This window comes from Marmota marmota, unplaced genomic scaffold (assembly GCF_001458135.2).
Source record: "Marmota marmota marmota unplaced genomic scaffold, marMar, whole genome shotgun sequence".
Lineage (NCBI taxonomy): Eukaryota > Metazoa > Chordata > Mammalia > Rodentia > Sciuridae > Marmota > Marmota marmota.
The window spans coordinates 7,016,047-7,030,035 of NW_026000108.1; the positions used below are offsets into that span (position 1 = coordinate 7,016,047).

Here is a 13,989-nt window from a genome sequence, read left to right on the forward strand (position 1 = left end):
TCACAGAGTCAGTTTTTATTTCTTACTTATGGTCTTACGAACCTCATTTTTCATTTAAGGAAAAAGTAAAGCAGAGGTGGTCAGACAACTTGTGCGAAGCCATTCCCCTCACAGAGTGGGGTCAGAATTGGAACCCAATCCCCGTGGCTGATGCCAGCCAGAGAGTACTCCAGGTTTCAAATATCTCTGATTAAACACACTTTAGATTTTTACCTACAAAGATATGAGCAGAGAATCAGATGATTATGAACTAGCAAGTACCCCCTCTCTTGCTTTTTGTCTTTTCCAAATCAAATGCCTAAGGGCCCAAAAATGAATTATTCTTTAGCACCAGCCAATAATTTACAAAAATAAAACACATTGATTGGAAATAGTTAAAGGAAAGCACGTCAAAAAGCAACCCAATACCACAGCAACAAATAAAACCCTAAGTCAAATGGTAGAAAGAAAACAAAATAGGTAAAATATACTAAGGAGTTGATAATTCATAGAATTTCAAAAAATAACTTGAAGAACTGAATTTTAGACAGATAGCAAATTTAATCAATAAAAGGAAAATGTTAAGTGCATATTGGGAATTAGAAGAGCAATACCTCAGAAACATGGTTTGATATTATAAGAAGATGATACATAGTAAAGTGTACTAGAAATAAACTGCTGAATTATCACAGTGAAGTTTAGTTGCCAGTTTATTTGCCCCACTTCCTCACCATTGTCACTGAAGACAGAGCCTCTGTAGTTGTTGACACTGTACCCCCAATACCATGACAAACCCAGGAACACAAAGCAAAAAAAAAATGCACATATTTCCAGGACATTCCCTGGTTGCACTATGTGGGCTCTTTGCAATACACATAGAACTGAATATGACCGAAGAAAATGGACACAGGGAAAGGACCATAACAAAGAGAGAACTTGAGAATGGTCATGGTTTCTAGTACATGGGTTATTAGTTATTTAAAACTTAAAAGGGGGAAGTAACACAAATTATTTTAGAAGGTAAACAAAATGTGAACCCAATTCACATTATAAAACTAACAATTTAAAATTCCATAATACGTTGCTAAAAAATCTCTTATTGATGTCTAATGAAAGACCCTTTGTGGACTGAACAGCCAGGGTCCTCACAGTTGGAAAGCCTAGGTTTCAAGTACAGCTGCTTCTGTTCACTAAACCTGGGGTCTGATGTAATTCCTGAGCTCAGGTCAGCTTCCTCACTCATGCGGGAGGCAGCCTCTGCAATGCTTTTTCCTTCAGTTGGATTCCCTAGGTATAAAATCCGATCCATCACAAATGATCATTTCTGCCTTTTTTAAAATATGTAAGTTTTTTATTATTTCATGGTTTATTTCATTAGCCAGAGATCAGAGGATGTGCTTATGTGTTTTGTCAGTGTGGCATGCTATAGACCATGAACTATCACAACTTTCTAATGAGTAGCTCCCAGATGGTAAGGTAGGGGTGAATCACTTATTTGCTCAGAGACTAACAGTTTCCTCATCTGTAAAGGAAAAAGGAAGGACAAGTCCATTTCTTTATGCCATTTAATCTCAAAACGATAAAAGAAATATATGTATGATTTGAATCTTCAAAGTGATAGTGTTCCCCTCTTTCAGAGGACATCCTGTTTTTATATTTGAGATTATGGATGTATTCAGGGGGAAAAACTGACCTGGAATATAGGTCTCATGAGTTCAATGGTTTTTACCTTCCATATATACAGTAGTTCTTCCTAAGCATTTTAAAGACTTTTGGTCGCTTTCAAAAATCCATGGACTTTCTTCCCATGAGTGGGAAGGATCATATATATTTATAATATATATAACATTCCCTGCACCTGTGCATGTAGTCAAACAGGTGGATGGGAAATCTGCACACAGCTTCAGAGAACCCTGCATGTCTTGAAGCAGGACCTTGGGTGTCCTAACAGTGCATGACCCTTTGCTCTGGGTCATGGTTGATCTAATCAAATATTTAAACTTAAACTTTGGAGTCACTTTTCAAAATCGCCTCTAATTTTGCAGTGTCAGAACGACTTAGAAATGATGATTTCAAATATTTCTTTTATGAAAATCTTGTGGAATCTCCTGAGTGGGACTTGCCCCCTAGTCGGGTTGAGTAGAGATGCAGGTCACAGGCGTTTCCCTGGAGAGGATCCCATTCTTCCAGGTAGAATCCTTGATATCTCCTTCACCCAGCAGGTGTTGGATCTGGAAGGATCTTCAAGTCCCTTGTGGTCCAGATCCTTTGGTCAAAGAAAAGGTCAAATGAAGGGGAGCAACAAACTCAGGGTCTCACTATTCCCCTTAGTCTTGCAGATAAACTGGCTTCTGACTGCTTGGAAAATTATGTAAAATTAACACTCACATTCCTTCCCCAAACCTTTCAATTCCAGGATGATCTCATATGATCTCTCATTTGGAACTTCCATCATCTATTTGATAATTTAAATATGTCCATAATAACAGTATTCTATTTAGTGATTAAAGTTTCTCTCAGAACCCAGTAAACTATGTCTATATTTCCTAATCCAGTATATCCTGAGAACTCTGGATTCTCTTTTCCTTTTGATGGATACAACTAGATTCTCAAAGATGGCCCAACACTACCATATAATTTCATATCTCTCTGCAGAGATAACACAGTGATTATCTTGATTAGAGTTGTGCCAGGAATGTACCATTTCTTTGGTTTTTGGAAAATAATATTTTGTTTGGAGAAATACAGAGAAGTATAAAAAAAATTTACTCTTTCAGATTTTTTTTTCCTAGTGTTCAACACCTATGATTAATCCCAAGATTCTGATATTCTGTTCCTCTGTGCCCGGTGTGCTTTCTGACACCAGGGCCTGCATTCATCTGCACAGGGTTAGTTTGGCTGGAGTGACTGACTGTGAGACACCTTTGAGCTCCTGGGCTCATGACAATAGAGCACACTGTGTCACAAAAGTGAGGGAAAAAAACCTGTGATTTGAAATCAGTGGTGGCATTTACTATAGGTATGTGCTTCTGATCAGAAGAGCTCAAGTGAAAAAAAGTAATGATAAAAAAGGTAAGGTGCAAAAATTCCAGCACACCCCAACCCAAGTCAGTGAGGAAGGACTCAATCAGAGGAAGAAAAGAAGAGAGAGACTCTGGGTGTGCAGGGCCCATGAGCCCCAAACTCTTGAAGCTCCACGACCCACGTTCGTTCTCTAGCCGCCCAGCAGTTCTCCGGCTGAGCCAGTGTCCCTGCTGTAGAACACTTGACAGGGATATCAACTCTATTTTCTTCTTCATTCTGCTGTGTTTTTCCTCACCTTGATTTAAGCCCTTGGGACACCCTCTCTTTAGAGGCAGTGGGGTTGCAAGATTGAAAGCAGAATTGTCTGAAGTGAACCTGTTTCCTAGAGTCAGCTTTTGAATAAAAACAAAAATCTCTGTCCTCTCATTGACCTGGGAGCATCAAGGTTCCTCCACCCTGACAGATGGAAATTTACCCGTGCTTCCAAGCCCAAGGGAGCTCAGGAACAGGTTTAAATTGATTTCAAGAAATTATTTCAACCTCTCTTAAATTCTAGTCTCTAGCTACTTTTTTCTTCACCGTCTCCCTTTACCCAATCCTCCACCCTGATACCCACAGGGTCTATTCTGTACCCTCCTTGGCAACAAGGCAGGTCCTATCCCTTGAGAACTGGAGGGGTGTAGAGGACTTTTAAAGCACACAATCAACTTAGTGTGACTGGAGAATCCTGCCCTCTTATCCCGGATCACAGACTACGTCCTAGAGCAGAATCTTGACTACATCCCAAGTTTTCCCACCCTCTCCAGGACACCTAGAGAGTCTTGTTTATCTCTGTTGTAATCACAGTGGCCAGCCTATACTCTGGCCAGCAGAAAATTCTTTCTGAAGCTTTACCGAGGTTGCATCAGTCTAATTGAATTTATTGGCACCTAAAATTGCATCCACAGGCTGGGCATGTGGCTCAGTGTAGATGACTTGCCTCATGTGTACAAGTCCCAGAGTTCCATCCTCAGATGCTGTAAAACAAACAAACAAATAAATACACAAAATCCTATATCCCTGAAGGTAGTCTATGTGATCTGTGTGATAAAATTATTTGAATGAGTGTCATCTAGAGCATAGTACTTGAAGAAAATCCTAAGGTTCAGCAAGACCCGGACAATGTGTCAAATCAGATGTGAAATTCTTTCTATGGAATATCTCCTTTAATCATTTTGTTTCTTTTCTAAATGCTTTTATTGGTGCATTATAGTTTACATAATAGTGGGGCTCATTTGGACACATTCATTAGTGCATTCAAGGGATTTGCTCCATTTTAATCTCCAATTCTTCCCTCCCCCCATTCCTCTTCTTCTCTATTGGTCTTTTTTTCTTTTTATTTATTTATTTTTTAAAATTCATACATTATAGTTATACATGAGAGTAGAATTCATTGTGATATCTTCATGCATAAATACACCACAGTTTGGTCCATTTCATTTCACAAGTCTTTCCTTTTACCATCTCTGCTTCCTCCTTAATCCCTTTCCTTTGTTATTCTCCTTTTATTTTCAAGAGATCCCCTCCTTTCCCCCCATTTTTCTCTAGCTTCTGCATATGAGAGAAACTATTCAACCCTTGACTTTCTGAGACATTCTTATTTCACTTAGCATGATGTTCTTCAGTTTTATCCATTTACCATCAAATGACTTAATTTTATTCTTTATGGCTGAGTAAAACCCCACTGTGTGCATATACATTTTCGTTATCTATTCATCTGTTGACAGGCACCTATGCTGTTTCCATAAATTGGCTAATCATGCTGCTATAATCATTGTTATGCATGTGATTTTAGCTCCTTTGAATAAATACCAAGGAGAGGATAGCTGATCATATGGTGGCTCCATCATTAGTCTTTTGAGGAATCTCCATACTGCTTTCCAAAACACGGTAGTACTAATTCACAGTTCCACCAACAATGTGTGAGTGTACCATTTCCCCACGTCCTTACCAGCATTTTTTGTTTTTATATTCTAGATGATTGCCTTTCTAATTGGAGTGAGACAAAATATCAATGTAGTTTTGATTTGCACTTCCTTGATTGCTAAGGATATTGGACCTTTTTTCATACATTTTTTTTGCTATTTATATTTCTTCTTTTTTAAAAAAATATTTATTTTTTAGTTGTAGGTGGACACGATATCTTTATTTCATTTTTATATGGTGCTAAGAATCGAACCCAGTGCCTCACGTGTGCCAGGAGAGCGCTCTACCACTGAGCCTCAAGCTCAGCACATATATTTCTTTTTTTATGATAAATATATGTTTAGTTCATTTGCCCTTTATTGATTGTGTAATTGTGAGAGTGTGTGTGTTAATTGTTTTGAGTTCTTTACATATTCTAATCCTTTGTTGAAAGAGTAACTGGCAAAAATGGTCTCCCTTTCTGTATACTCTCTTCATCCTTTTAATGGTTTTCTTCACTGTGAAAAGATTTTTAATTTGCTGCCATTTCACTTATTGATTCTTGGTTTTATTTCTAGCACTTTAGGAGTTTTGTTAAGGAATTCGGTGCCCATATGGATATGTGGTTAGTGTGGATTCTATGTTTTCTTCTAGCAGTTGCAGTTTTTGGTCTGATTCCTAGGTCTTTGAGCCACCTTGAGTGGACTTTGGTGCAGGGTGAGAGGGATCTACTTTCATTCTTCTACATATGGGTAGTCAGTTTTCCCAGCAGGTCTATGAAGCAGATACATTGTCACTGTCTCTTACAGAAGAAAAAGCTGAGATTCCGGAAGGTGGAATAAACTTGTTCATTTACACTTAGCCAAATTACAAATTCCTGATTTGTTCCACGTGGAACTAAATGTATGCAAAAAACGAACTGAAGATTGGCTACACCAGATATTCTGATGTTTGCCTAATGCAACAACAGCTTCCGATTGTTGGAGCTGTCTTGGGTAGCCATAAGCTCTTTGCCCAGGAAATTATTTGCAATCCAGGCCTTGAAAATTATGACAGGCACACAGCAGAGGAGTTTAGGCGTCAGAATGCTTAACATTTAGAAGCACCCTGTTTAATCCTAGAGTTTTAGTCTTTCTTGACATCATAAAGTTTCTGTGTGTCTCTTCCCCAGGTTTCCTGTGCCTTTTCTCTAACCAGCATAACCAACTCCACTTAGGATCTGTTTTCTTTGCTACCCCATCGAGGTCCTGATCAGGCCAGGACCTGTCTGCTACAGTTTCACATAAACAGAAGAATTTGTTGTTTCTGCTTTGAAAAACAAGCTGGCTTTAGTTCGGAAACAAAAAGTGATTTTCAGAGAAGCAAACGCAAGGGTCTCTGGGAGCCACAGAAATGCAAGCGCGAGGCTTGGGAAGAGGCTGCCTTTCTCTTGATGTCTGGTTTTGATGCTGCCTTTTCCGTTTGCCTCAGAAGGCATGGTGTCCCCACAGGCAGCGCGCTTCAAGCAACTTCTCAGGTTTTAAGGAACCTGCTTCTCACCCCTGGACTGCTCGGGAGGGCTGAGGCCAGCACCCACTGGAGGGGGATCTTCCGTCTTCATCCACTTCCTCTGCTTGCACACGTCTGCCCTGGGCGCAGGAAAGGGCCGTCATTCAGCAGGTGCTGCACTCTTCACTGCAGCGTGTCATGAACCCCTGACCACCCCGCTCCCTGGGAACAGCTGCGCAGTGGCCCCTCCTTGCAGTGAGCAGGGTAGACACGGTGCGGTGCTTTCTCACTAAAGGAAGGCGGATTTTATGAGAGATCTCATACATTTTGCAAAGATCCCAATCTCATCCCGATTAGATTAATGCGACACCCATGGGCAGCTTCCCAACCACAGCAGCGTCTGCTTTGCCCGGCTGGTACCCCACTTTGCTCCAGGGAACTGAGTCCTACAGTAGATATGGCTTCTGTCTGTGCCCCTTTACACCTGCCCACTCCCCAAGTCAGGGTCCTGGTACAAGAGACGCCACTGCTTCTGCTCAATGATGTCTGGACTGATTTCCTCCTTTCCTTTTCTATCTCCATTGGGCAAATAATAGTAGCTAATGGAGACATCGATCACATAACCCATGACTCCTGGGATCAGTGCTTATATCTAAGTTCTTCTGGTGTTTCCATAGCAGAATCCCTGAAACCCAGTAACTTGTGGAAAATAGAAATTTCTTTTTCACGGTTCTGGAGGCTGATAGTCCAGGACCATGTTGCTGGAAGATCTGGCCTCTGGTCTTCCTTTCAAAGGTGGCGCCTTAAATGCTGTGTCCTCTGCAGGGTAGTAACACCATGTTATCACATGAAGAAAGCAGAGGCCTTAGTGTAAGCTCTTCTAATAATGGCATTCAGCTGTTCACGAGGGCCAATCCTCATGCCTGAGCTTCTCCCGAGAGGCCCCCTGGCCCAACACTGCTGCTTTGGGAGTCAAGCTTCCAGCACATGAATTTGGAGAACACAAAACACTCAAACCGTAACAATATATTTTAAGTGATTGACACTTACTATAAAGACTGTGGGCTGGTGCTATTAGGATTTTTTAACAGACAAAACCAAAGTATGCAGAGATGATAAGACTTTCATGTCACTATGGAACTAGTATTAGAACAAGGATTCAAACTCAGGCTTTTCATCTCCGAATGCTGAACCCTAGATGGCTACATATTCTACCACATCCTACCATCTGACCCACGCTGGCCTTGGGCAGTGTACTGCATGAATAAATCATCTTGTGTTATTTTTTATTTGTAGTGGCACCTGATACATCCCTCACAAGCAGTTTTGATGGACATAATCCAGTCCCAAAGGCTGGTATCAGAAGGATCACAAGAATATGGGCAGTGCTATTGAGCTGGTAACCGGTCTTGCCATAGAAATGAAGCGACTTTCTTTAAAACAAAGAGATTTCACTACTGGAACAATTTGAGCAGTTTTCACTTTAACCTGGCACCAGTTTCTTAGCATTTTAACATCATTATTGTTACTGGAAGTTCTTATGTCTTATTTTTATTTTATTTTATTGCCTTCATCCTCACTTCTGATTTAGCTCAAGTCCTTTACTTAGACCCCGGACATTTTTATACATTGTTTTGGGTCTGTTCTAGGAAAATAGACACCTCGCCTTGTTTGAATTCAGAACAATTTTATATGTATGAGGAATACTGGTTGACCATACCCCCCCAAAAAAAATTAGTAACTGAGGAGCTTATCTCACACTAAATATGAGACTAGGAATGATTATTTGTCTTTATAGAAATAGGTATTATACACTGTAGGAGCCAACACCTCCATTCCAGTTGTTCCTTCTCCAGTTCTCTCACTACTGGTGACAAGGCAGACCTTCCTCTGAGACACCTCATCACACTAACTCTGGAGGTTCTGTGGAGGAAGATGTTGTGTTCAGCCGAGATGGGTTTTCTCAATTTATTCAAAAACATTGTGCAAATTTTTTGGACTCAGCTTGTGCCCATCCCTCGACCTTGAAAAATCATCTCCATGGTAATCATTGTTAGCAAAGACAGTATTTTGTCCTTAGGTTTTTTTTCCCCCACTCAGGAATCAAAGGCTGGGACCACTCTGTAAGAGGAGGTATGGTGTGATCAGATGTATACCTGTGTTGGTACTCTGTGGGCCAATCCATTACTCTGATGACTTTCTAAGGTGTCAACACAACTATTCAAACATGCAGGAATCTAGGAGCCCATGTAGAGTTATTTTTCTGATGGGCTCATCTCACTGGTTGGTTTTAAGTGGATCAAAAGGGAGATTACCATGGGTGGGCCTGACTTTATCAGATGAGCCTGACTCACATTCCCTAAGCAGTTTGTGCCCAAAGGGTTTTCTGGCTGTGGTTGCTCCTATTGTTTCCCTCTATGATACAGTGATTTCATAGATACAGAAAAGATTATGAACCTCTCAGTTTTCTCATAACCCCTTTATGAGAGGGGGTTCATAAGGATAAGTGGTATTTATGAGCTTCTGGCTATTTAGTAGGCTCTAAGCAAGATATTAGAATCATAATGGTTTGGGGCTAGAAATCCAGGGAAAAGCAAAAGATATACTGGCCTAAAATTCACAGCTTGTTTAGTGGCACTTAAGTGAGATGTGTGCATTTTCCCAAAGAAAGAGAATGAAACTAAGTACATTTGAATCTCATGGAAAAATATTTTTACCTGAAGATTAGCACAAAATTCTCTGATTTCACTTTTCTGTCTGGAGAAGAACGTGTAGCAAACACGCTTAAAGACTTCACTTAGACTCCCATACTGTACTGGACTTTTAACGAAGATCATTCGGATCTATTTTTCCTACTAGGGAATTTGAATTACAGAGTCTCAGGTAAAGTGCATGTAACAAAACCGAGGACAGCAGGCTAAGGGATAGAGGGGTGCACTCATGGTCACAGGCCATTGCCCATGTGATATTGGCATGTTATTCACACATGTCTTTCGGAGCTGTGTTCTGCATTCTAGATCCTGCAGGCGACATAACTTAAACCTGATAGATATGAGAAGGTGGAAATGATTAGAGGCAACATGGGCCTAAGATGTTGCATGCCAGCTCACTTTATAAAATGCAGTTTGAAAGTTGAGTAGAACAGCTTTCTAAATAAATCAATGAGGGACGGTGAGATGGAGCAGGGATACCAGAGGTTGAAATCTGGATGCCCTGGCTTCTCACAATTTTGACAATCCCCTTTAACCAAAGCATATTTAAAAGTGTGATTAAAATTTAAAGTAAAATTAAGTAGTTGAAGCCTATAAAATTGCAGCAATTCATATATTCATGCATTCAATTATAAAACTGTTCATTTATGCACAAATAAAAAACCCAGAGGGAGCAGGTAACAGGTTCCAATGAGTGATATGAAGGCACGAGGCCTGGGACAGGGAGGGTGACAGACAGTGTCAACATTACCTTCAAGGAGGCAGGGGAAGGCTTAGATTTCAGAGGTGAGATCTCTATACATAGAATGAGGCCTAGATATTGGCATTTTATGGTTCCTGGTAAGTTTGTTGCTCTCCAAATTTTGAGAAGCATGTAGTTCTCATGGGGGAAGGGGATGGCTCCCAGGGCACAGGTGCTGGCCTGGGGTGAACTGCCTGGGTTCAACCTCTAAACCAGCTGTGAGACCCAGGGTACATTCTGGCACTTCAATATCTTCATCTCTAAATTGGAGAAGTTGGCCATTGCCTCATCCACAGAGGCTGTTGAGGCAACTGAATGTTGAAATACTATGAACAATATTGGGACAATTGTTAGTCCCTGATAAATATGAATTCACTGTCACACTATAGTGGACAAGGGTAGAAAAGGGCCATCTCTCTAGGAGATCATAGGGTGAAAGACACAGATGGAGACAGGTGTCCCGACCTGTGCTTTGCAGCCAGTTACCTTTCAGCTATCACCTGGTCAACAAGGAACTACTTCTGCTTTATATACAGCATTTAAAAATGAAAGAATAGGTTTCATGTTAAGTGTTATTATCACACACACCCTCAAAGGGACACAGTGGAACTTTAGGAGATGATGGGTATGTTTGTTACCTAGATTTTAGCGGTGGTCACATAGATCTCTACGTATTTCCAAATTCACCAAATTGTGTACATCAGTCATTTGCAGCGTCAGTATGCCAATTAGACCTCAGCAAAGCTGGAAAAACAAAACAAAATAAAACAGAACAATAGCCTCCTGATTGTCCTATACCTCATTACAAATTATTTTTTCCTTGGCCCTCAAATGAGCCCTTACAGTGGAAAGCCCCTGCAGGAGGCAGAAGGTCCCACTAGAGACATGGTAGAGTCATCTCTGCCTGCCCGCAAGCCTGGGTGTGGATTTTGCAACAGCTGGACTGGTTTTTAAGTGCTCACATGACAGGGAAATTGTTTGCACCAGTCTGGGAAAGCGCACCATCTGTTGAAGGTTGGAGATAGCCTTCAAATGGAATTTGTCCGGTGAGTGATTCTTGCAGATGTACTCTGGTGCATTTTGCATCTCAGCATACCTGTTCATAAGAGATGCATGTGACTGCCTCCAAGAAGCCACATGCAGACAGGCCCATAAATCTGGTGCACCGCCCTGAGGAGGAGGCACAGCCCCTGACACGAAGCTGAGCTCCAACCTGCCTGTGGCCCAGCCCTAAATAAGCTGATCTTCCCTTCCCACCTATGGCCTTTTGAAATATTCACTTTCCAGCTACTTCTGTGTTTCAGTTGTACTTTGTTCTTTACACCAAGCACTGAAGACCATTTCCTTTGATCCAGACTGACTCCCGTTTATCTGCAATCAGGCCCTCCCTGCCTCAGGCCACACAGCTACATTTGAAACTGTTTCTATTTCCTGCACCCTCCTGTGTAGTTGGGGATCTCCTTGGCTTTCTCTGGCCCTGGAATCTGGAATTGATTATTTGCTCATTTCAACATGACTATGAAACCCCACACCTTCTGATTTCATTAGTCAGGACAGACAAAATTTTACTGTAATAAAACTGCCCAAGTTCCTTGGCGGGCAGGGAGGGTGGGGGGCTTCAATAACAAAAGCTAAACTGCTCTTTCCCCACTGAGCTCCCCAGAGGCGTGCAGGTTCTCTCCCAGGTAGTACAGGCTGTCTTGAAAATGTGGTTTCTTTGACTTCTACTGGAGGACAGATTTGAGTGGTCAATCTGGAACAAGAAGCCCAGCCCACACGGGGTAAGGCCCAGGTAAGCACCAGGTATAGATACAAACATGCCCTCTGAAAGGCGAGTTGGACACAGTCAACATGCTGAGGTTGTTATAACCAGAGTCTATGGGACAAATTCCAAGGTCCCCAGTGAGCATGTTCTTAAGGACCAATGTGGGAGAGCTGGAGGACCTGGCCCAGGATGGGTTTTGGAAGCTCCACTTGTCTCACAGTGTTTTCTTCTGAGTCGAGACCTGCCCAGCAGATGCCTCTCGTGCTCCAGGATCACCCTCCTCAAAGACAGATGGGTGTCTGACTCCTGTCAATATGTACATCATTCTTCGTTACGTGATTTATGAAGACCAGCTAAGGGGTGGAAACTGCGTCATTTCCAAGTGGAATCTCTTCTAATCCTCACAGAAAGCACCCAGCAGTTATTCTTTTATCTTTTAGTTTTTTAACCTAATAAATAAATGGAGGTTCATGAGAGCCATAGGTAAGTGACTGGGCTTTGAGCCCAAGTCACCTTTCAATAGTACAAGCTCTGCTCCCTTCACCATCTGCATCCTACTCTGGGAACTATGAAGTGGGACAGATCACCAGGTAGTGATATTCATTTGCCACGGGGCGGGCTGAATAGTGGTGCCAATACAAGTTCCTTGAATGATACTGACAACATGGTTCAAGAAAAACTGGAAAAGTGTCTGCCTCCATAAATCTTCCCTCAAGCTGTGGCCAGCCTTGGCTACCACTGCCAGAACCCAGGAAGACTGCCTGGGCTGTGGGCTCACAGAACTGTCTTCCACGAGCACTGTCATATCTGAATTTCTACTTGTTTGAAGGCAGGGCACAATGAATTCTCTCAAGGGTTTTTTGAGTGAGTTAGTACCCATTACTCTGCAATGACATGCATTTTGCTTATAATAAATGAATATAAAAATATTGAGCTGTCTCCTGCCTGTAGGATTTGTCAAGCTGCTGCTCTCTGTGCTGTGTCCAAACCAATCATAGTCATCACCTCTTTGATCAGGTTAGTCCCCTGTTCAAATGCTTCCAATAATCTGTCATTGACCTCATTGCTTCCTTCTCTATTGCCATCTGTTTTCCACCTCTCCCCGTGTTCTTTCCAACCCAAGTGCTCTCATCCAACAGTCCTCCCATCTGTATTTCAAACATGTGTCTCTCCTTCCTCCATGCCATTGCACCTGCTGTTGCCACCTCTTTGCTATCCAAATATAATGTGTTCATTTTTAAAAATGGTGGGAAGTCCTGACAACTCACTGCTCTCTGCTGCTATGGTTAGAACTCTGCCTTTTAAAGTTACCTTGAAGTACCCCAGGATTGAAATACAGACTAGAAATAGAAATGAAAATACAGATGGACATGCAAGCCCATTTGCAAGTACTTACTTAAACCTCTCAGGAGCCAGCTTCCATATCCTGAGGCCACTCCGGCAGTCCTATGGAGAGGCCTCTGTGTAAGGAACGGAGTCCTCCTACAATCTGCCAATACCTTCCTAGGAGGAAGTCCTCTTAGAATGAAATCCTCCAAACTCAGGCAATACTTTGAGTGACTAGGGCCCCAGTTGACATCTCACTGAGACTAAACAAGAGACTCAGCCACAGCCACCAAGCTAAGCAGTTCTCCAAAATTAGGAACATGACAAAGATGTCCACTCTCACCATTTCTGTCCACCGTAATTCTTGAAACTCTAGCTAGAGCAATCAGGCAAGAGAAGGAAACTAAAGAGACACAAACAGGAAAAGAAGTCAAATGACTTGTGTGCTGATGATACAATAATAAATGGCATAATCCTATATTTAGAAGACCCAAGAAACTCTACCAGAAGATTTCTAGAGCTGATAAGCAAATTCAGCAAAGTAGCAGGACACAAGGTCAACAGACATAAACCAATCGCTTTCCTCTACTCCAATAATGAATCTGCTAAGAACGACATCAGGAAAACTATCCCATTCACAATAACCTCAAAAACAACAACAATAACAACAACAACAACAACAACAACAAAAAAACCCAGAAACTAACAACTTGGGAACTAATCTAACTAAGGAGGCGAAAGACTTCTACAATGAAAACTATAGACTTTTGAAGAAATTGAAGAAGAGCTTAGAAGATGGAAAAATCTTTTGAGTTCTTGGGAGGCAAAATTAATATTGTCAAAATACTACCAAAAGCTTTATACAGAGTCAATGCAGTCCCCATCAAAATACCAATGACATTCTTCACAGAACTGAAAACCAAATGTCCTGAGCTTCTTTTCGAAGAATAAGAGACACAGAATAGCCAAAGCAATCCTCAGTGAGAAAAGCAATGCTAGAGGCATCTCCA

General features: G+C 41.5%; 1 long non-coding RNA gene across 1 annotated transcript; it reads right to left on the reverse strand.

Moving 5' to 3' along the window:
* Positions 1 to 516: 516 nt before the first annotated feature.
* Positions 517 to 13,332, reverse strand: LOC125610929. The gene is made up of 2 exons (XR_007341015.1): positions 13,050 to 13,332; positions 517 to 2,245 (listed from the first exon to the last, which is right to left on the reverse strand). It is a non-coding gene; the product is annotated as an uncharacterized LOC125610929 (long non-coding RNA).
* Positions 13,333 to 13,989: the final 657 nt, after the last annotated feature.